The following is a 23,219-nucleotide window of genomic DNA, read 5'->3' as shown; positions in this document are numbered from 1 at the left end:
ACCAAGTTGCTGAGGTGGCTTTGAACATGCCATCCTCCTGCCTCCACCTGCTGAGCTGCTGGGATTATAGGCGTGCCTCACCACACCTAGCTAACAGATAAAATTTTAATGCATAGTAAATTAGACATAAAATACTAGTAAGCAATTAGAGTTTGATTCTTGTTTGATTGTGTTCTGATTTGAACAGTTAACATTAAATTTATATGCTTTTAAAAATGTTTTATTATGCTGATTTTAAGTCCTGAGGAGTGGGATAGCAGGATCAAATGGTGGTTCCACTTAAGTTTTCTGAGGAATCCCCATACTGCTTTCCAGACTGGTTGCAACAATTTGCAGTCCCACCAACAATGTTTGAGTGTACCTCTTCCCCCACATCCTTGCCAACACTGATTGTTGCTTGTATTTTTGATAGTTGCCATTCTGACCGGAGTGAGATGAACTCATGAGTAGTTTTGATTTGTATTTCTTTAATTGCTAGAGACGTTGAACATTTTTTTTATGTATTTGTTGATTGATTGGATGTCTTCTTCTATGAACTGTCTATTCAGTTTCTTAGCCCATTTACTGATTGGGTTATTTGCTTTTTGGTGTTAAGTATTTTAAGTTCTTTATATATCCTAGAGATAGTGCTGTATCTGATGTGTGTGTGTGGTAAAGATTTTCTCCCAATCTGCAGGCTCTCTCTTCACATTATTGATTGTTTCTTTTGCTGATAAGAAGTTTTTTATTTTTTAAAGTTTGAATCCATCCCATTTATTGATTTTTTAATTTTATTTCTTGTGCTTAAAATCAGCATTCTACAGTGATGCAGTCACATCAATGTTTACAGCAGTTAAATTCACAACAGCTAAACTATGGAATCAACGTAGGTACCCTTCAAAAAATGAATGGAAAAAGAAAACGAAATATTACTTATCTTTAAAGAAGAATGAAATTATGGCATTTGCCGGTAAATGGATGGAGTTGGAGAATATCATGCTAAGAAAAATAAGCCAATCCCAAAAAACCAAGGGCCAAATGTTTTTGCTGATCAGCGGATGCTGATCCATAGTTGGGGGTGCTGGGGAAGAATGGAGGAACTTTGGATTGGGCTAGGGGAGTGCGGGGAGGGGAGAAATTGTGGGGGGTGGGAAGGATGGTGGAGTGAGATGGACATTACTACCCTATGTACATGTATGATTGTACAAACAATGTGACTCTGCATTGTGTACAGCCAGAGAAATGAGAAGTTGTGCTCCATTTGCGTACAATGAGTTGAATGCATTCTGCTGTCATGTATAACTAATTAGAATAAAAAAATATTTTAGGAGTGCAAAACAGTAATTGTGCTCCCTTCTCAAAAGTTGCCCTTTCTTTCCATGCATTTCACATGCAGAGATGAAATCTTTCAAAATAATTTGTTTTCTATTTCATTCCCCAAACTCTTAGACAAAATAATTTAGAAGTTTCTAAGATTGTGTCTTTCTCTTTCAATAATTATTTTTAAAACATTTTACCAAATCCCAATCATCCTGCCATCACCACTTTAGGAATAACTCTATGAAAGGTAAACTGGAAAGTTTGTCATTTTTTATTGATAATTTTCTCCAAGGATTTTGTAAAAATTTTCTTATTCATACATTTCAGAAATATTACCATGATGTGTTGTGTGTGTGTGTGTGTGTGTGTGTGTGTCTGAGCATGTGTTCATTAAAACTACATATGGCATGGTGTGCTCTTTTGATATGAAGACTAACATTTAGAGTAGCCCCTTTTCTATTTTATTTTTTTTTAACTCTTGACTAATAATTCTTTTCCCATCTTCATTCCACGCACTCACTTGGGAACATGCTCATTAGACATCCTGGGTCTATTCTGCTGCCTGGCTTCCTTTCATTCCTAAATGCCAGGTTTGTGGAACATTACTTTTTGTTGAAAAAAAAATTTAAATACTTGAAAACCCTAAGTAGCTTATTTGCATGCATCATTCTTTGTTTTTGTTTCTTTTTTTTAAACATTTTTTTAGTTGTAGATGGACACAATATATTTATTTATTTTTATGTGGTGCTGAGGATCGAACCCAGTGCCTCAAGCATGCAAGGCGGGCGCTCTACCACTGAGCTACAGCCTCAGCCCCTTATTTCTTCTTATTTTTAAATTTAACGTTGTTAACAGAAGAAACCATTCTTATTAACTTGAGAAAGTCTTTTTGGAATTCTACCTCCTTGAGAGCCTTCATTATCTTTGCTTAGCTTTTTTATCCATCTCTGCCATGAGGTATGTTTCAAGTGAAGCTATCAGATTGCTTTTCCAACTTGAATTTCTATCCTTGAGTGAATTAATACCTTAAATATTGCTTGTTAGGACTTTTGTCATCAACCTTGTTGTGGGTCAGGAAATCGACTTACTTCATTTGCAGAGTTTACAGCAGTTTTTTTTTTCCTATTTTTTGCTGCTGACTTCAAGGAGGCAAATGGTTGCCCTGCTGCTGCCTTTGAGCAGGGGTCCACATGAGATGGTTAGGGGTCAATACTGCAGCCATTACCTTCCCAACCCTCAGACCAGGAACTCTTGCACCTGCCAACACGGTCCATCCAGTTCACTGCTGTCTCTGGGTTGGGTGCTATGCAAAGATCCACAGACAGCAAGTGGTCTAGAAGATCCCCTTCTGAGACCCTGAAGAATTCTGCAGGCATGTCACTATGGAATTCTAGAGGAAAAACTGAAAAATATACATTAAAGAAATATTTTGACATGTGGTTTCTATCTGAAAAAGAGATATCTTGAAATGTTTGTAAAAATATTAAACTATAAAAATTGACAGCTCCAAGTTATCAAGATTTCAAAATTTATAAAATATAGAAAGTGTCATTTAACTATGCTTTAAACTGTTAAACTCTTCAACTTGCAGTAAAATTTTAATTTCCTGAAGCCTAGAATAAGTCTAGAAAATTCTTAAAAAGAAATTGAACTTTAAAGTGATTGTATAAGAATATTCATAATTTCAACTATTTTTAGTGCATTGCTTACGAAATCTAGGTTGGGTGTGGCACATCTGTTTAGCTTTGTAGTCCCTGAAGAAGTCATTTTACCTTAACATAGCTTTGTATTTCTCTTTTAAAATATCAGTCAGTGCACATCATATACATGCATTGAAATATTACACTTAACTCCATTAATATGCACAATTAATACATAATAATAAAAAATATGATTAAAAATATGTATATCCCATCTTATTTTCCACACACACGGTATCCATTGTCCTCAAATACCCAGTGCCATAATTTTGTTCTTAAATGTCTCCTAAAGGCTCATGTGTTAAATGCCTAGTGTCTGTCCTATGGTGTTGTTGGAAGGTGGTGGAACTTTTAAGATGACGGACCTAGTGGAAAGAAACCAGGTCACTGGGGATATTCACTTTCTTTCCTTTCTGGCTGCCATGACATGAGCAAATTTCTCCCCCAATCATTTCCACTGTGATGTATTGTCTTGCCACAGGCCACAAAGCAATAGCACCAACCAGCCATGCACTGAAATCTCGAAAACTGTGAACCATAATAAACATTTATGCTTTTTAAGTTAATTATCTTAGGCATTTTGATTGGTGATGCAAAGCTGACTAACACCCAACAATGGGCAAAAGCACTATAAACATATTGAGTAACAAATTATTTGCATAAAAATAAAAATAAAATTACACACACACACATACACAATACAAAGAAGATAGCGAATTCTTAATTAAACTCACCCATGAGTTATATATAATGTAACTTTTGCAAAACAGTCTCAAAAAGGCTTTTGTCTCAGTATTGTAAAATAGTTTCAAAATCTTGTTGTCCTTTGAAGTTGATAAAACCTGGGATGATAAATATGTGAATATCAAAAGCCAGTGCTATAGTTCTAACCTCATTTTAAATTTCCAGCCTCTGTGTATGTGCATGCACCCATGCATATAAGAGGACAAGTGAGAACATTGTGGTTCTAAGAATAGCATTTTATTAATAAAAATATCTTTAAGTCAATAATAAGCTAAGAAAGTATTTTTAAAAACCCTTAAATGAAAACTTAAATTTTTGAAAATCCAATCTTTAAGCTTGCTCTTAAAGAAAAATACTATTTTATGAAGGATTCTAGGAAGGAATAGAAACTAGGATAAGGTTTAAAGAAATTACACACTGACATTACTAATACTAGAATGTTCTGTATCAGATAATTCTTTCCTCTGGAATTCTGTTTCTATTAGCAATTTTTATCTGCCTTGGGGTGATTTATTGGAACTATTTAAATTTCCCGGTAGCTGTAACAGCTGGGTAGACTAATAGGCCTTTGGGAAGTTAACAATGTCCCACTACATTTATTGCTTTTGTATACAATTAGAACACCTAGGTCTTGTATAGATGTGGATATCGATTGAAGCAAGGTGACAATCATGTCTAAAAGAGAGAGTGTGTGTGTTTAGGAATGAGTGAAGTGAAATGTTGAATCCTTATTGAAAATCTTGATAGAGATTTAGAAAACAATGTACTTTTATTGTTACTGACCTTTGCAGCTACACATATTGATTTTGTTTTTTATGATGCAGACGATGTGAATAGATGCTGCTGTAAGGCTCTACCCTTTATAGTTCTATCACATTATATATTTTCTGCTCAGTAGTACCATCAAGAAATATGCCTCTCTCTGTTCTTCCTTCTAATGATATGCCTTGGCACACATGTGGAGAGGACACAACATGGCCCCTGACTTCAACAGTGACCATGAATTTATTTTCTCCTCTGTGCATTACTACATTTGGCTTTATGAAAACACAATATTTTTAAAAAATCAATTTTATTAAAACCTTTCCATGGTTTTATTTGCCAGCAGAAATCAGTCTATTGCACCTAATCATTTAAAATGATGAAGCATTATGTATTTTGTCTATCCCCCAACTCATACCTCCACACTTACACTCTTATTCCAGAGAAATAAGATCTTTGTCTATTGTCTGACAACTTAATTTTATTTTGAAAGAAGATCAAGTAATTGGATCAAGATATTTCTCAACAAGTCTGCATTTGTTTCTAAATATTGCATGCTAACTGCCAATTTTTATATAGATTGCTGGCACATCTACACTGGAAACAAGAGACGTGGTATTAAATAGAATATCCCTTTGTTATTTTCTTGGCCATACCACCGACTTATTTCTTTATCATGGGATTATTTTAGCCCATAACTACCACTACTTAGTGAGCAATCATGTGCTGAGCCTTTTTAAACTCCTCCTTAATAACATATGACACATGGTATATATTTCTTTTTGAATGAATAAGCATTGTGCATGTCCCCCTCAGTGCTGATTTATGTAGAAGTCAGTGCAGACAGTCTCTTGTTTTACAAATTCATTTGTCATTTCCTTTGTTAGTACAACCTCGTGACAATCCGTTGAAAAGTCAAAGCTTTTTTTGCCAGTTAACTACTTTGTTTACACAGGACTAAAATACTAATTTTTATAGTTGTTTTTTCACAGTAAAGTAGTATAAATTTTAATAGCAATTTAATTTTAGGGCAAGGGCAGTAAACACCAAAGTAAATTATCAGGATTAAGATCAAATATTTTAAAAATAAATATGCAGTTCTGTATGGTTTGTTATAACTAAGAGGAAAGACAAAAAAAATAGAATTTTTTGAAAAATTAAAAGTACCATCATCTTCTTTTCAGTGAAAAGCTCAAGATGCATAAAATTGCAGTCAAGAGAAGATTTTATTTTAAATTTAGAGTTCACCTTCTGCTCTGTTATTATACTATGTAACTTCACTGGATTTTTAAGGACCTTTATAATTTTTTCACTTGTGTGACCAATTTAAAGAAAATCTATTTCATCAAGTCCCTTTTATAATTGTCTGTATTGATTCCAGTTCATCTTTTTATGATTATTATTTTGAAATTAAAAGTGTTTTGTATCTTGAGAAGAGGCAAAGGAATTAATTATAAAATATATATTGATGTGAACGTGATCCAATGATCTGATGCAGCTGAAGGTGATCTTTATATTTCACAGTGAGTTGTCTGGACAATGTGTTAGGCTGGGAAAAGTTGGAGTGAGGAAGGTCAGCTCTTTCTCCTAAGTCTGCATCTGCTTCCACTTCCCACAGGATCAGAATAAAAGACCACTTCCTATGATCTGCAAGTTACCCATTGCTAGACAGTTTTCCAAGCCAAATCTTGAAAGGAGCAGGGGCATCAAATTCTAGGTTGATTGAAGCTCAATTCTCTCTCCAGAAGGATGAACATCAAAGAAGATGAGAAGAATGTCAAAGAGGATAGGATCTCTCACTAAAAGACCCTTCATATGTCCGCCAGTATCTATGGACTGATGGAAAAAAAAACATTTGGCTTGTAAGCTTCCCTAATAAATCTCATTGTTTAACTCATGCCATATGATATACAGTGGGATTCAACTACTTACCCAACAATAGGTCTTCCTAGTGTTTTTCACTACTGTCCTCCTTGTCCTATCCTATCTATCCTCTGTTTAGCCATTGGATAGCTAAGAAAGTTTGTGATGCTAGAAAGGAAGAAAATTTATAAGCCTCAGAGGAGACTAGGAAACAGGGCAAATTTTCAGGTATCCAAGTATTAAACACTTAATTGTGTTTTGCTCATTGAACCAGAAACCATGTACTATTTGATGTAGTTTTCAGTGCCTGTTGAGGAAATATTTAAGATGTTCACATTATACATGATGGGAGGGCATAGTGGGACAAAGGGAGAGAAATTTTCTAAATTTAGTCATGCTATAATGGTAAATGTCAACAGAAGTATACCATGACAAAAGGCTGGCAGCAATGCAGAGAAAAAAACATCTCCCATGTATTGAGGGTGGGATATAAAATGGTACAGATACTCTGGAAAATAGTTTTGTCATTTCTTACAAAATTAAATATATGCTTATCATATATATGACCTAACCACTTCACTTCTGAGTAATTTTCCCAAAGAAATTAAAGCTTATGCCTTAAATGAAAGGTTGTATATGATATGAATCTACTTAAATAATACTCTGAAAATGACAAAAGTATAGAAATAGAAAACAAAATAGTAGATGCCAGGGTCTAGGGAAGGGGTATTAGGGAGATGGGGGTGACTATAAAAGACATGAAATGAGGAAGATCTTTGTGGTGATGAAATTGTTGTTATGTCTTGAGGGCAGTTGTACCAAGAAAAAATAGTTTGCTTTATGCTTTTAAAGACAGCAATACACACATTTAATTGGGACCTTAAAATCAATCATTAGGACATTAAATCATTACGAAATAACAACAGCAAACATTTTTAAATTTTAACTTAAAACAGATATGTACAGTAGTTAAGAGTATGAGTTCTAGAGTTATACAGAACTGAATTAATAAACTGTGTAATCTACAGTCAATTACTTCCCTTTTTGTACCTATCCTTCTTTATCTGTAAACTAGAATAACAATACAGTATTACTTACCTTAAACAACTATGTGATAATGAGATAATCCCTGGAATGGTTTTAGCAGAATGCCTTGCATATTGAAAATCCTCTTTTGTTGGCATTATCATTTAAATTGAATCATTAACAAATTTATTGGACTATAATAGAAAAATAAAGAAACGTTATTATTTAACATGTAAATTTGATGAGTTTTGATATATGCAAATACCCATGAAATCATCAACTAGTATGGTTTCCATATGAAGTTTCCCCAAAAAAGCTCATGTATGAGAAAATGGAAGAAAGCTTAGAGGTGAAATGATTGGGTTATGAAAGCCTTAACTTAATCAGTGCATTATTTCATGGGTAGATGTTAACTTGCTGGTAGGTGTGGCTGAAGGAGGTGGGTGATTCAGGGCATGCATTTGAGGAATATACATTTTGTTCATGGTGAGGGGAGCGCGCTCTCTGCTTCCTGGTGCCATGTTTTCAGATGCTTTCTTCCACCACACACTTCTGCCATGATGCTCTGTCTTTACCCAGGCCTGAGGAATGGAGTCAGCCCTCTGTGGGCTGAAACCTCTAAAACCTTGGTTCCCCAGATAAGCTTTCCTTCTTCTATGTCTTTTGATCACAGCAGCAAAAAGGTTGACTCAAACATCACCATAATCAAGGTATGAAGTGCATTTGACATGTTGCAATGTGTCCGTGTGTTCCTCTGTTTTGTTTTGTTTCATTTGTTTTGTGTTAAGAATATTTTACATGTTATCTACCCCCGTAACATATGATATAGCTGTCTCACATCTGTGCATACATCCAAAGAAACTGAAATCAGTTTCTTGAAGAAATATCTGCTCTCCCATGTTCATTTTGCAACATTATTCATGATAACTTAAAATATGGAAATATCCTACTGATGACTTACAAATGAAAGGTTAAAGAAATTGTGGTAAGTAAATATGATAAAATGTAATATAATTTAGTCTAACTAATTAAGGAGATACTTGAAACTCTGTGGATGAACCTAGAGGTCACTATGCCAAGTGAAATAACCAGTCATGGATAAATAATGAATGATTCCACTTAACACGCGGTTTCCCTAAGAGTCAAACTCAGAAGGAGAAAATGCAGTAGTGGATACTAGAGGCTAGAAGTGGGGTACATGGGGAATTTTTGTTCAATGGGTGTACAGTTTCAGTTATGGAAGATTAATAAATACTAGAGATCCATTGTATAGCACAGTGCCTAAAGTTAGCAACATTCTGATCATCATTATTATTTAAAGGAAATACAGAATTGTGTCCTATGGTCATCTGAAATAAGATCATCAATAACCAAATCATCATAACAAAATATCATTAAAAAAAAAACTTCAAGAAATAATGATATATATTTCCATAAGACTTTACTAGTTTATTTCAAAATGTGCAAATGCCAGGAAACTTAGAAGTCCTAATAAAGTCACATAATGGACTTGATAATTCTCTGTAATTGACCAAACATAATGATTCCTAAAACCTGCCAGATAGGAAAATGAATCTAAGTTTAACTTTACATCAGGCAGGCTCAGTTACCTTAGAAATGATTTCACAGGATACTAGTTTAGTAAATCAACACATTCAATGATTTATAGGCAGTAGGCCAGATCTTTCATAGGCATTTGCTAAATTTGCCACGACTGAAGTTTCTGGAGAATGCTTTTCATATAAGAAAAAAAAATTGGACAAACTGCTCATGAAAACTATATTGTTTCTTCTTTTAAACCATTTTACTGAGTTACAATTGATAAGAAAACTGGCCATATTTAATGCGTGTCATTTGGGAAATACACATCCATGAAATCATCACCACCATCAAGACATAAACACATCCATCACCTCACATCACTTTCTTTCACCTCCTTTAACATCATTAGAGTTTTCTAATGAAATTACTGAACATAGCTACCCATGAGTAAATTTTAAGTACATAATACTATTTTATCAGCTATTAGACCCTATGCTATACACTAGATATTCAGAAATTCTTCACCTTGCATAACGGAAACTTTCAATCATCACCTCATCTTTTTCTTCATCACCACCACCCCAGTCCCTGACAACATTTTATTCTCCAATTCTATGAGAATGATGGTTAGATTCTACATATAAATGAGATCATACAGTATTTATTTTTCTGTGCCTGGTTTGTTACCCTTTATATAATGTCCTCAAGGTTCATTAATATATCCTCAAATGGCAGTATGTCCTCCTTTCTAAGGCTGAACAATTTTCCATTATATCTGTATACATTTATCCACCCATACATCCATCTGTGAACATTTTGTTTTCGTGTCTTGACTATTGGGAGTAATTCTGCAGCAAACACATGAATGCATATGTCTCTTCAAAATCCTGATTTTAATTCATTTGAATTGACACCCAGAAGTCAAGTTGCTAAATCACAATGGCAATTCTATTTTTTAATATTCTTCGGAAACTCCATACTATTTTCTGTAATTACCATATTTATACTTCCACAAGAATTTCCTTTTCTGCATATCTTCATCAACACTTACTATCTATTTTTTTAAAAAAAACTTAGCTATACTTAACAGGGGAAGGTCATATCTCATTATGGTATTGATTTGAATTTCTAGTAAACAATAGAAAAGGTCAAGAAAAATAAAAATCACTTTATGAAAACATTAAAAAAATGCATAAATCTTTAGCTAGGCTAAGAAGAAAAGATGAAAGAAAAGGAACAGGGTAAGGGAGGACAGGAAGAAGAAAGGGGATATTGGGGAATAAAATTGACCAATTTATATTGTTCTATTATGTGCTTATACAAATGCATAACAATAAATCCCACTATGATGTATAAATGTAATACACCATTGAAATTTTTTAAAAATGGAAGGGTCCAATATCTAAAAATATAAATAGAAGAGGAGACATTACAATTGATACCAGATAAATACAAAGGATCATACAGACAATTATGAACAATCATACACCAAAAATGGAGTAACCCAGAAAAAATATATTCCTAGAAATACAGAAGCTATTAAGACTGAATCATGAAGAAAATATGAATGGACAAATAATGAATAAGAAGACTGAATCAGCACAGAAATATCTCCCAACAAGGAAAAATTCAGAACCAGATGTCTTCACTGGCAAATTTTACCAAATATTTAAAGAAGAATATATTGTTAATGCATGCATTCGATTTTGTTTGAGTTTCCCCCGTGTCGCCAAGACAGATTCAAGGCAGTCCAACAATTTCTTCATGACTATTGGTCATAACAGCAGACAAGTGCTTCCCATTTACTTTAGTCCAGTTCAACCAGACAAGCAGAGCCATTAGAAGATACAGATTGAGAAATTTATTTCAAGAAAATAACTTGTGGGGGATATCTAGGGAATTCCCAGATCCATAGGGTGATTCATGAGAAAGAGAATTTGAATCTTTGGCACAGGCTGAAATTGTTATCCACATGTAGAATTTCTTAGGAAAGCCTCAGCTGGCTTTTCAGGACTTTCACCTGATTGAATTGGTCTCAGCCAGATTAACCAGAATAATTTCCCTTTCTAACTGTAAATTGATTATAGATTTTAATTACATCTACAAAATATCATGACAACATCTAGAATAGCATTTGAATAACTGGAAGCTGAAATCTAGCCAAGTCTACACAATAAAAACACTATCACAGTTCACCTACCAATTTGGCACCTAGACACACATCCTTAAACTTAAACTCTAATAAAGACAAGAAACCCAAACTTCCACATAATATGACACAACTAGTCTGTTTACAAAATTTAAAATATTACCTTTTTCCCAGAAGAGGGCTCAAAGTCCTCTTCTCCTTTGTTAGTTTGTAACTCACTATGCTATAAAGCTGTCATTTATGTGTTTTATGTTGGTTGGTAAAAAGATAAGAGAGGGAAAATAAAAATATTCAGTTGACATATCTGCAAATATATTAAAAATAAAATAAGTAAGAAGTAATTATTACTGTCTTTTTTCAACTGGTCACATAATTATATACATATGAATAATTATAATCAGCCCTATTTCTGGTTCCACTTTTGTGGATTCAAGCAAATACAGATAAAAAAATACTCGGAAAAAATTGCATTTGTACTGAGTATATATGGACATTGCTTTCATTGTTATTCTCTGAACAATACAGTATAACAATTATTGCATAACATTTACATTGTATTAGGTATTATAAATAATCTAGATATGGTAGGTTATATCATGAGATTTACACAGAAGAATTGAGTATCCATGAATTTTAGTATCTACAGAAGGTTTTCAACCAATTCCTTGTGGATACTGAGGAATGACTGTAGTACTCTTCTTCCATGACTCATTCCCATATCCCCCTTCTTCTCAGCAATCATTTCAATCAATCATGTTTCTTTGCCTGCTGGAGTGACCTTCATGCCTGGAACATTGAGCTTTTAGCAATCTTGCCTAAATTGAGTAGTACTTCTCCATTGGCTTTAATCAAAAGATAGGACTTCTTAGGATAAATAATCAGATCTATAACTTCAGGAAATAGAGTAGTTTCCTGCTTTGCCTGTTAATTAAGAAGCATAAGAATACCAAAGTGGTCAGAAAACAACCTCAATATTCACATTCTTATAATCATTGTTGTGTTTTCTGGCATAAATATTTCCACCTTTTAAGCTAAGAAATCTAGACCATCAGAGCCTACAATTTAGAAGACAGGAAGCAACACTTTTGCAGATGGATCACTAAAGGTAATAGTTCATGGAGTTATTTTAATTTTCACACCTTAATTCCTGGACCCATGGATCCTGGCCATGGGAGAAATATCATGATATATTTTATACTTATTTGGAGGATATATCACATCCTGGAGGCATTTCTCCAATCCTGTATCCAACTAGGTGTTTCCCTCTAGTTGTCACAATAATTGAGTCTTCAAAAGACTGTCCAGCATTCCAGCAAGACTTCTGCTTCAAAAGATAGTAAAATATGAAAAAACGAGTGAACTCCATGAATATGAGTCCATTACCACATTTAATTAATGCAAAGTGAGTTCCTTGACCAGAAGTCATGTGCAATACTATGATGGTGGATAAGAAATTCTGTAAATTGACATGTGATGGTTGGACAGGAAAAATGCATTCAGGTAAAGCAAATCTATATCCAGAGTACTTCCATAACGTAAGTATTTCCATAATGGAAGCAGTTTGCTGCCTCAACCTGTCATCAGATAGCTAGCTGATCATATTGGGGAATGGTCCCATAATGGAAACTTAGTGTTGGTCTCACCTACTAGCACAGTAAACAGTGTGCAGTGAGGGTAGCCAGTTCAACCTTTGTGAATATAACTCCATGTTGGGAGACCTCCATCTCTGACACCATAGTCACTTTGTTCCAGAGTTCATTGACTAGGGACAGGAGTGGCTAGAGAAAGGGATGATTGATATCCACAAAACAATTCATTATCTCCAGTTGATTAAAATTCTCCTCTGTTGATGTCATCCTTTCTAATGAGTTACATAAAACACTAGTACATTCTTTTCCTTTGTACAGAGAGGTGCATAAAAAAACAACGCATTTTAGACCTTTTTGTTACCAATGTTTCCAGTTATGTTACTTCTAATTTCCATCCAAACTATTGAGTCTCTGTCTTTTGAATGATTTAGACACATATCTATGACCATTTCTCCATGCAAGGAAAATGAATAACTAGGTGAACTGCTCTGAGTTCTTCCCATTGGGAATATTTTCCTTTACCATTGTCCTTCAGTGTTGTTTCAGAAAAGAATTATAGTGATGAGGAGCTCTACTTTTGGCTGGTGCTGAGTATTGTGTAGATCCATGTATAAACCAGACCTCAGTTTTCTCTTCCTCAGTAAGCTTTATATGAAGGCATATGGTTGGGCCAAGATAGAGAAGGTAATCTAGATGGAGCAGAGCCATGGAAATTTGGGTCACTTTCTCTTGAAACTCAGTAGTGCCTTCAAAGCCTGCTCAAGATCAATCTTACATATACCACTTCCTCTTGATAATAAAGGATTGCTGTGCACACTCCACCTTTATGTCTTGGTGGGTAATAGTTCATGATGGGTAGCTCAGATTAGTTTGTGATCCATGATTAAATGTCCAATCTCTACTAATTTATCTTGTCTCATTGTTCCATATATTAGGACACCAATAAAAACTTAAATAATTTAATAGATGTACTATGAAATTGAATAGGTGTTTATAGGTGTCCTATACATAGGACAATGGCACATAATGACATAATGTGTAATAACAAGCCAAATACATTTCTTAGAGTAGTTGTCTGCAGAGGTTAGCAGGATTTCACCACAAGATCTCAAGGATCTGTGTTGTGATTCACCTGTAGAGACCCAAACAGAATCCCTTTCTGATCTGGACACCTGGAATCATCAGGTCTTCTGGATCATGGCTTGGTGGTGACATGTGGCCTAAGTGCCAAGGTAGTTTGCACAACAGGCTGTACCTGTTATGGAGATTCTCTTGATTTTGGTGCCATTCAAAACTAGCAGCATTTTGAGTCACCTAGTAAATGAGCTGGAATAATACACTTAAAAAAGTAATGTGCTTCCTCCAAAATCTAAACAAGCCCACTAAAACATTGTGTTTCTTTTTTTTTGGTTATGGAAGAGCCAGATGCAAAATAATAATAATAGTAATAATAATAATAATAATAATAATAATAATAATAATAATTATTCATCTTAGATCTTCCCTTCACCATTAGACCGAAGAAACTTAGCTGAGATGGAAGGCCTCTCAGTTTTCCTGGGAAACATTTCCCATCCTCTGAAGCACAAATGTCTAGAGAAATTGCTATTTTCTGCTCACCAGGTCCAATCAGCTTAATATCATCAATGTAATGGATCAGTGTGATATCCCATGGACAGGAAAAGCAACCGAGTTCCCTGTAGATTAAATTATGATATAGAGATGAAAAATTGATCCTTTAAATAGGACAGTAAAAATGTATTGCTGTTTTTCCCAACTGAAAGGAAACTGCTTCTAATGGTCTTTACTAACATATATAGCAAAAAAATCATTTTTCAGATAAATAGCTACATATCAAATGCCAGGGGATATCTTAAATTGTTCAAGCAATGAAATCACATCTGGAACAGTGGATACAATGGGAGTCGCCACCTGACTGTTTATATTAAGCCACATCATTCTCCAGAATCCATCTTTTGGGGAATAGATCACATAGAATCATTAATGTTTTTAAGTCTAATCAGATCAGACAACCAAATCCCCAAACTCCAGAAACAGTACTGAAAACTCATTTTTAAAATTATGTTCCACTAGAACAATATCTAGTACCAAAATGTCTATCAGTCAGGGTTCATTCAGAGAAAGAGAAAAGATGTAAACAATAATAATAATAAGGAGACAGAGAAAAGGTGCAGAGACAGGGAAGGTGGCAGACTGGCTCTTTGTTCAAGTGGCCACGTTTATTTAGAACAATAAGTTACATTAGGTCATTACTACCATAACCACATCATTGTTTAGCATATCAGTAAAGTTGCTTATTCTGCTGTTACATTTCAAAGTTACAATATACAATGTCAGGAGCTTTATGTAGTTCTCAAGAAGGTCCATTGTCTGAAGTTACTGTTAAGCTCCAGAACTTGGTGAAACATTGTAGTTTTCAAGCAAGCAAGTTCCTTTATTTCCAGGACTTATGTGCCTAAGGTTAAGGTCAAAGCAGATAAGACTCAAGCATGGATGGCATTACCATAGCAACTGGGCATCCTATGCCTTTGCACAGAAACTTTCCCAGGCACCAACCATGCCACAGCCATGAAGTCATCAAGGACCCCAATACCAAACACAGAACTCTTGCAAAAAGATATATTTTAAGGTTTTTTTTAATGTGTGTGTGTTATTGTTTCTTTGTTTTTGCAAGGAATTGGTTAATATGATTCTGAAGGCTGACTGTAGAGTAGGTCATCAGGAAAGGTAGGCTGGAACTCTTGGATGTGGATCACACCTGTGACCACAAGCAGAATTTCTGTCTCAAATCTCTCTCTTGCTTTTGATGCCTTTCAATTGATTGAATTACAGCCTGACAGACAGAAGTCTAGGTTAATGTCCCTTACTTAAAATCAACTGATTATGAATTTGACTTATGTCTACAACATATTTTCACAATAACACTTAGATTAGTACTTGATTGGATAACTGGGGAGTGCAGCCCAGCCAAGTTAACACATTGAAAATCCATTTTATATTGTATATTACAAAACTTGTATATTACAAAACTTCAACTTTATTGGAAAAGGAGTTATGTGAATACCGGTTAGCACCATCTTTTCTGTCTTAAAAATTTTCCTTTCAGTTTTTAAATAAAGTCCCTCAAATATCCACTTATTAATATATTCAATTCAAGGGATAACAGAATGAATAAGTTAAATATCAATAGCAGAATTACTATTTCAACTTATTGATGATATCAGTATTATATGATTGAATATAACTGGAAAGTATTTTCACATGTATAACATACTCATTTAAATTTAATATTATGCTTTGTAAATTGAAAATGTTTATAATAAGTGAAATAAAACAGGATGACAATAAGTTAAATACAATTAAGTATATTTTTGTATGAAATAGATACATGAAGAAGTAAAATGAAGGACATACATCAATATCCTCTCTGTGTGCAGAGACCCATGAATCACCAAAGGGTGATGCGTGATTTTCATTGAATTGCTTGAGTGACTTTATTTATTCATGAAATTGCAAAACCCATTGCTCCAAAGAATATAGAAATGATACCATTTGTTACCAGGAAGGATAGTAATACCACTTGATATAAAGAGTTGTCCCTGTGGAAAGAAGTGAAAATTTGCATGGGGACCAGAGATTCACTTGGGAGAAAAGGGGTACCAATCTCATCCTTCCTTTTATAAAAATATTACAGTTGAATTGAAGTGGTTTATATCAGATTCCCTGATAAGAAAGGACATTAAAGACTCCAAAGAAGAACTCTCCTCCTGCAAAGGGAGTATCAGTATTGGTAACTGGAGTGTAACAGGAAGATTGATATGATAGCAGGCAGTGGTGGATTCTGCCACAGCATGTAAGAAGAGTCCCAAGTGGATGGAGTTCCCAGTAGACCTGTGAGCAGTGGTCTCAGAGCCTCAGGCTTTGGAACCAATATATCCTTTTAAAAACAGCAATGAGAGCTGGGCACAGTGGCATGCTTCTATAATTCTAGCTGTGCAGAGGCTGAGGCAGTAGGATTGCAAGTTCAAGGCCAGCCTGGGAAAATTAAGGAGAAACTGTCTAAAAATAACATAAATTTTAAAAATCAGCATGGGGTGGGGGTAGCTCAGCAGTCGAACACTTGAATAGCACATGTGAGTCCCCGGGGTTCCATTCCCAGTTCAGAGAGAGAAAAAAAAAAGTCACTAGGCCACACTTTTGTAATGAAAGCACTTCTTTATTGTGCTGATAGTTACAGGTAACAGCATCACAAACATGCTGCTTGCCACTTAAGAAAGCACAGGATAAAGAAAGAAGGAAAGCCACTGAGAGATCAAATGCTGGATAATTTAGCTGTTAATGGAAATAATAATGGTTTTCAATATTTAGCTTCTCATAAATGCCCTATAGAGCTTACACAAATTACAAAGAAAATAAGGTCTGTGAAATTCCAACTGAGGTCATCAGTGAAAAATGAGAAAGCCTTTGAACATATTCTTCATTTCCTAAAGTACCAGAGTAGATAATTTGAGGACCAGTATCATGACTGGATTGGAAAAGTTGCAGTTGCAAAGTCAATGAGATACTCAATTCAGGTAGGTCTCATAGTAAGAAAAAGGCATTGCTAAGGCAAGAATGTGATCCCAGGAAGAAGGGTGGAGACTTGGTCCATACAACAAGGCTGAGAACTTTGACATTCCACGTTTTCCTAAATCTGTCTTCCACCTCACAACTCTACCAGTGCACTCAGCACTGAGAAACATTGCCATCTGTTCTTGTCAAGTGCAATGGTTGGTTAAATGCTTTCTGTATTAATTTCAGATGGACCACATTTAATCACAAGATCTTTCTTTAATTTAAGTGTTGGCACATGAATGCACAAGTAGACCAGTCTTTTCACATCCAGGAATGTCATTACCACTCAAGTTTTCCTGTGTTTCTGTGACTTCAGGAAGAAGAGATAATGCTGGGCAGATAGGGAGATGGACTCAATGCCTATGGATATTTGCTAAGAAACTTACAAAAAGGCTATTTTTAAATAAGGACCTATGTGCAGGGGGTCCATGCCTCTCCAAAGAAGGAAAAATTCCTGATTGATATTTTGATTGGACTAAAGTTTGCATGAATACCTTGTGGACACTGAATGCCTTGAACTTCCTTAAACTTATAGATCCAAGTAAATCTCTAGACAATAGCCACTCTTTGTTATCCCTCTCTTGGGACCCCTCTGTCTCTGGGAACTCTGCTGTCCATTACTCTAATATATCCTGTTACTTTGCTCTCATCCTTGTGTCCATGGATTTTATTCTTTAAATTCATGAGACCAAGAACCCAACCCTGTGCTCCATGATAACCCTGTAGGTGGAGGCAGGATTCCTACCTCACAGTGTACATACCCTGTATTCTGCTCTTCTTTTTTTTCTCTGTAAATGAAGCCTGTGCTTACAATATGATATCACTTTCATTATTATGCTTTATTACATGCAGTACAATTTTTACAAATGTCATTAAGTCCCCAAGTCAGTTGAGTTAATCACAATAGAGATTATCTCACAAGGGTCTGATCTCCTCAAGTGAGCTTTTAAAATAGGTCTAGAGTTTGAAAATGTAAGAAGTCAGAGAGTCACTCTCTCTCTACAGCCTTAAAAGAGGGGGGAAAATGCAAATAGTCAAATTTTAATTGCTATAAAATAGAATCACTTTTAGGATCTTAGGGTCTAAGATCCAGAACTGCAAGAATGGAATTCTATCAGCAAATGAAATGAGCTTGAGAAAAAAATCTCCCATGTCAGATGAGCCTCCTACCCAGCTGATGAACTTATTTCATCCTTGTGAAACTCTAACTACAAAACCTAGCTGAACCATCTACATTTCTGACCTGTAGAATTGAGAGAAGATAAATGGCAAGTACTGAGTCACGGAGCTTGTGGAGTTTTATTATGTAACAATAGAACACTAATGCAATGCCTCTGACAACCTAACCTAACTATATGGAAAATGGAAAATAGTATAGGGCCACCATTTAATAATGTGTCATGGGTTGATATTATTTATTTCCTTCATTTTAACTTAAGAAGGCTAAATCAATCTCTCTCTCTCTCTCTCTCTCTCACACACACACACACACTTTCCTCTATTTATAGATATTGGAATTAAAATTTCTTGAATACTATCAAATATAACTTTCTTCACTTTATATAAGTAAAACAATGTATATCAGATTGGCTAATAAGTTTGTTCCAAGATTACACATCTAGTTAGTGGTTAACACTTGAGTCAGGGTCTTGTTTAAAATTTCTTTTTTAATTAAGACAAATAAAAAAATTAAAAAGCAATTTCTAGATTTTTACCAAAAGCTAAGAAATTGATGGGTATGTAGACAGAGATGATCATCATTGATGCTGTGATATGCTACATGGGCCCTGTTCATAAAAGGCTTCTTCCTGCAGCAGCTGGAAGGCCTCCAGCTGTTACTCTACTCCAAGGAATGCTTCTCTGGGTTGGAGGGAGCCACCTTGCCCAACATCATGCCCTTTCTTCTTGCAGCCCACTTCTAACGACTGCTGAAGGAAGGGATATAGAGAATGGCTTCCTCCCACAACTCAAGCCAGTTCTGAACAGCCCCATGTTTCAGAACTCCCCATGGGCTCAACAATGTTTTTCACTGAGACTGCACAAAGCTTAACTGCTCTCTGTTCAGTTTTACTTCCTCCTTTTCCAAGTGTTGATACTGCAGGAGAATAAAATATCCCACCCCAAATATATATTTTCGGCATATTTCAAGTTGATTATTCAGAGGAACTGTAGACCTCTGCAGACACAAGAAATTAGTCTGAAAAGCTGTCCTTGGGAAAGAAGAAACTTTCATCTGTCAAAATTAGTGATGTAAAAAGCACATGTATGCAGTTTTTTCTAGTGGATACCCCACATTCTGCCTAGGAAAAGTCTTTCATAGGTAGAAAAAATTGAGGACCTGACATTTGGCCCAGATAGAGATGACCATAATGACTGTCACCTGGAAGACCTCATCTGCAAAAGAAGACAATCTTTCTTGCTCTGCTATCCCCTTCCATAGCCTAAATTACCTCTTTTCCCCTGAGGAAGCCCAAGCCCCTGTCCCTTTATTTAGCACCATGTAAATTTTAGCTATCTGGTCCCCCTCTGAGTCTCAAACCATATGTGCTTAGGTATATAATAAAACTTGTATGTTCTTTTTGCTGTTATCTGTCTATTGTCAGTTTATTTCATAGAGTAAAATTATTGAAACTTCAGAAGGAAAACAGTACATTTAAAAATGCCCTGCAATATGAACAATATTCCCTAAATGTCCTGCACACTAATCTTTGTTTCACAGTTTGCTTTCCAGGGAACCCAACATGTTGCAGGACAAATATAATCATACCTCTATAAAATTGGCAATGTGAGCATTAAATAAAATGCATTTTAAATCACATTACTTTTAAGAAAAATGATTTTAAATTATTGTTGTTGAATTAATCTATGTATGATATTATATTATTACAAATTAAATTATAATCCAGGAAAATAAGTTTGGAGTTGACATATGTAAAATATTTAAATTATAGTGGTAAGGGATGAAGTCATTATTTGGTTTACCCGCCTCAAGATAAGGCTCCATCACTGTGTCATCCCAAAGTTATTTAAATCATAATTACTAAAAAATATCTTCAATAACTCATTCAAAAAATTGTACTGAGAGTCTATTATTTTCCAGACATTACGCTAATCCTCTTTTCTCATGAAAAAAATGTCCTTTCTACTATGGGAAAGAGATCGGTAACCATAATCCTGCCATATGCTTGGCTTACATCTCTTGTCTCAATAGCCCATGTGGTTTAGTGTATCTTGATTTTCCATATTTTAAGGGGCTATTTTTACTAATAGTTTTCTTGAAATAAATTTGAGTGTTTTTGATAGAATTCTACTTTTTATTTTTAGCAGAGTTTGAATAAGTAGTGTGTGGGACACATGCATAGAATGATTTTCAAATTAACAAGTGGTTAAATCTCAAAAATAATCAGCAAGTTGCCTCCCTTTCCCAGACCCTTTTTTGATAAATCTTAACTAATCTTTCAATTTCACAAATAGTATAGATCTGTGTTCTCTGATAAAAAAAATACTTAATATGGTATGTCTTGTCAATGAGTACTATTCAACCATAAAAAGTAATATAAGTGATATTAGTTACAACATGAGTGAACCTTGAAAATCCCCAAGCTCAGAGAAGCCAGTCACATGAGATCACATATTGCATGACTAGATTTTTATAAAATTTCCAGAGTAGGCAAATAAAAATAGAACTAAATTGGTAGTTCCCTAGAACTGGCCCAGGGAAAGTGATAGAGAATGACTTGTAATGAGCATGGGTTTCTTCTGGATCATAGAAATATAAAATTACATTTTGGTGATGATTGTAAAACTCTGTGTTTACAAACTATTGAATACTATAATATAAATAGACTACTTTCACTGTATTCAAATTATACCTCAATAAAGATGTTAGAAAAACGAATTCTTTGATAAGAGTGATTTAGAGATAACCAGCTTCTTGTGACCCTGGTGATGGTGGGAGGAATATTGAACACTCCCACTCCTGGGTCATTTGGTGAGGCAACTAATTGTACCAGGGCTGTGTGGCTACCAGTTAATATGCATGGTAAGAAAAATGGAAGATGACAGCTTAGGTTTGTGGGAATTGTGTATAGGAGATAAAGACTTAACAGTCCTACTGTGGAATGTGCAGAAGCATCCTTAAAAATGTTTTTATTATTCACAGTATAATTTAATTTAACAACCATTTACCCTTTCAGCAGCAAGTGTGTGTGTGTGTGTGTGTGTGTGTGTGTGTGTGTGTGTATATATATATATATATATATATTTTAAAGAAAGTATGCTGTTTTAGTCAGCTTTTTTGCTGCTGTGACTAAAAGACTTGACAAGAACATCTTTAGAGGAGGAAAATATTATTGAAGGCTCAGGATTTCTCAGTGGTTGAGGTAAGGTTGAATGTCATGGTCGAAGAGTATAATGGAGGGAGGTAGCTCACATGATGATCAGGCAGAAGAGAGAGAGACTCGCCAGATATAAGATATATACCCTAAAGGCCCACTCCCAATGACCCATCTCTCCTAGCCACACCCTACCTGCTGCCAATTAAAACTCATTGACAGGATTAAGTATCTCATAACTCAATCATCTCTCCTCTAAACCTTCTTGCATTGTCTCACACATAAGCATTTGAGGGACACCTCACATCCAAACCATAATATACACATATAATTAAAAACATAAGAACTATAATTCCATTTTTCAAGAAAAATTGTGTAAACTCTGCAAATATTTATTGACACTTATTACTGCAATTGAGTCTTTAGTGATAGCATTGACCATATGAAAATTTAAATGATGCATATAAATCAAAAACATCACTGGCACCTACTTCATACATTAGCAGTTATTTTTAAAAGTCTATGCCTCAGATGATTTAAAATGTGCAACATCATAATGTATATTAACATATTTCATTTTGAAGCCTAACTTTCATTTAGATCAAATAATCACTCTTCTGAAGGAATTTGCCCATTATTTGTTTCAAGGGTTCTTGTGCATGTATAAGATAGGAAACAAATTACATTGTTATATTACATGCATATATGAATATGTACCAACCATTCCAAATATTATGTATAATTATAATGCACCAATCTAAATACGGGAAAAAAGATATGAAACAATAGCTTTTTTATTGGTTGTTCAAAACGTTACAAAGCTCTTGACATATCATATTTCATACATTAGATTCAAGTGGGTTGGTAGCAGAATACAACAGTTAATAATATGGCATTATGTAAAAATGTGGATGTGTAACCAATGTGATTCTGCAATCTGTATTTGGGGTAAAAATGGGAGTTCATAACAATAGCTTTTTATATGTTTGTTATATCAGAAGATGAGCTAGAAGTACAATGGTATAATTATCATTTCACTTCAAATGATATGACTTCAAATAGAAAAATCAGTTAATTTCTGTAACTGAGTTTTCATCAAAGTTATGGACTTAAGCTAAAACTTTTCAAAGTTTGATTTTTGAACACCTTGCTTTTGTGAATGATATTGTAAATTAGATTAAAAATTCAACATTGGAGATTGTTTTTTTTACCATGGTAGTATGAATACAAAGTTTGATGAAACATAGTATGCATAAAGAAAACTATGATCCTACTCAGAAACATTTGTTTTGAGTTGAAGTGTGCTAGGAATTAATTGTGCCCCACATATTATTCATAATCAATATTCTTTTAATTGCAATAAAAACAATTGTCAGTGTAACTAAGCTTCAGTGTTCTTGAGGCTGGTTTTTTATATAAACATATTCTAAATTGTGGAGGTTTATGTAGTTCCCTCTGAGGTGGCCATTATGAATCAAACTTGGTCATGTTTGAACATCTGAAGAACTGCTATGTTCCTCACCTTAAATCAAAGTGTATACATATGTGAAGTCAAAATTCTTCAACTTATGAAATT

The sequence above is a fragment of the Marmota monax genome, unplaced genomic scaffold (genome assembly GCF_021218885.2).
Source record: "Marmota monax isolate L192 unplaced genomic scaffold, Marmota_monax_Labrador192_F-V1.1 WCK01_AAM20220418_F8-fsc00115, whole genome shotgun sequence".
NCBI classification, from domain to species: domain Eukaryota; kingdom Metazoa; phylum Chordata; class Mammalia; order Rodentia; family Sciuridae; genus Marmota; species Marmota monax.
Note: the sequence above shows the minus strand (reverse complement) of the source record.